This window comes from Pteropus vampyrus, unplaced genomic scaffold (genome assembly GCF_000151845.1).
Source record: "Pteropus vampyrus isolate Shadow unplaced genomic scaffold, Pvam_2.0 Scaffold579, whole genome shotgun sequence".
NCBI lineage: Eukaryota > Metazoa > Chordata > Mammalia > Chiroptera > Pteropodidae > Pteropus > Pteropus vampyrus.
The window spans coordinates 2,588-4,139 of record NW_011889360.1 but is presented as its reverse complement, the minus strand read 5'-3'; positions in this window follow the sequence as shown (position 1 = coordinate 4,139).

The following is a 1,552-nucleotide window of genomic DNA, read 5'->3' as shown; positions in this document are numbered from 1 at the left end:
GATTCCAGTTTATTTTACAGATACAGAGCCAATGTACTAATGTGAATATTACTTTGTTCTTCATTTTCTATTAAACATATGCTTTTATTAATAACTATTCATATACAGCTTAGATTATATAAATTGAGAATTTCGGTTTTTTAAAAAACATAATTTTAACTAATACAATACTATAAACACCTCAAGGCAGATGGAGTCCTCTGTTCCAGTGACTTTTAGAGAAGGTGCTGGTACTTTACTCCCAACTTCCATTCAGGCAGTTTCTGTACGGCTATCAACAGCATCATACCTGGCCATCAGAGTGAGGACGAGAAGGGCAATTTGTAGGCTAATGTGAAGACTGTAAAGTGTAATGTAAATTTAGAGCTGCTGATCCAGGGGATGTTTGCTGATATAATTAAGGCAGAATGATGAGAAAGAGAGGATCTGAGAAGTTCTCTACATCAAATGAACCTTGTCTCTGATACTTATTCAGCCTAGGCTGAAAGACAAGAATTATAGAAGGGTTTAGTTTAGGATGAACATACTAGAACACAATAAAACAAATGAAGTTTTAAAAAAAATTTACAAAGTCTTCAATGCATTAATTTTGTAGGGAACAGTCTTTCATTTATTCAAGAAATGTTTTTAAATGGTATGCTGGAGATGAGCATAATAAATAGTAATATAGAAACATTGGTAAACAAGAGAAAAAGGAGACTTGCATTAATGGAACTTTGAGGGAGGACAGGAGCTTTTTAATTTTTCTCATTAATTTACCACTTATATACTTCTAAGTATTATGATGGAACATTCATAGGCTAACACTGTTTCATAGGAGGGATAGAACAAACCTAACTGAATCCACTAACACTACTTTTGGGCTGAACAAGTTTATTAAACTCATTTAAAAAAATGGAAACATGAGAAAGACAAGTGGAACTGAAGGGTTAGAGGGGTTGCTCTGCTCATGGTATCTCACTGGGGCACACCCACAAACAGAGATGTATAAAAATACCTTTTTTACGAGTGAATTTATTAACACTCTTCCTAGTTGGGAGCAGATTAAGATCAATAATAACTGTTCCTTACATTCAATTTAGGCATAATGATAAGTAATTGGAAAGACATCGGAGGTGTATTGGTGAGACTACAGCAAACTCTGTCATAGTATCTGAACTGCAACTCTCAGAATCTTCCAGTAAAAAATTTCGGGTAACAATAGAGTTTTACCCAGAACATAATTTAGTGCTGATTGCTTTTTTCAAGGCACCTTTCACATCTTTATTTCTTAAGCTGTAGATCAGTGAGTTTAATGTGGGGATGACAACTGTGTAGAATACAGAAGCCATTTTGTCTGTGTCCATGGAGTAAGTTGAACTGGAACGGATATACATGAAAATGAGTGTCCCATGAAATATAGCCACAGTGGTTAAGTGAGAGGCACAGGTAGTGAAGGCTTTGCGTCTCCCCTCTGCTGATTTCATTCTAATAATGGTAGTTATGATGTAGCTGTAGGAGAGGAGCACAGTGATGATGCTGCACCCCACGATATAGATACTGGAAATGAGCA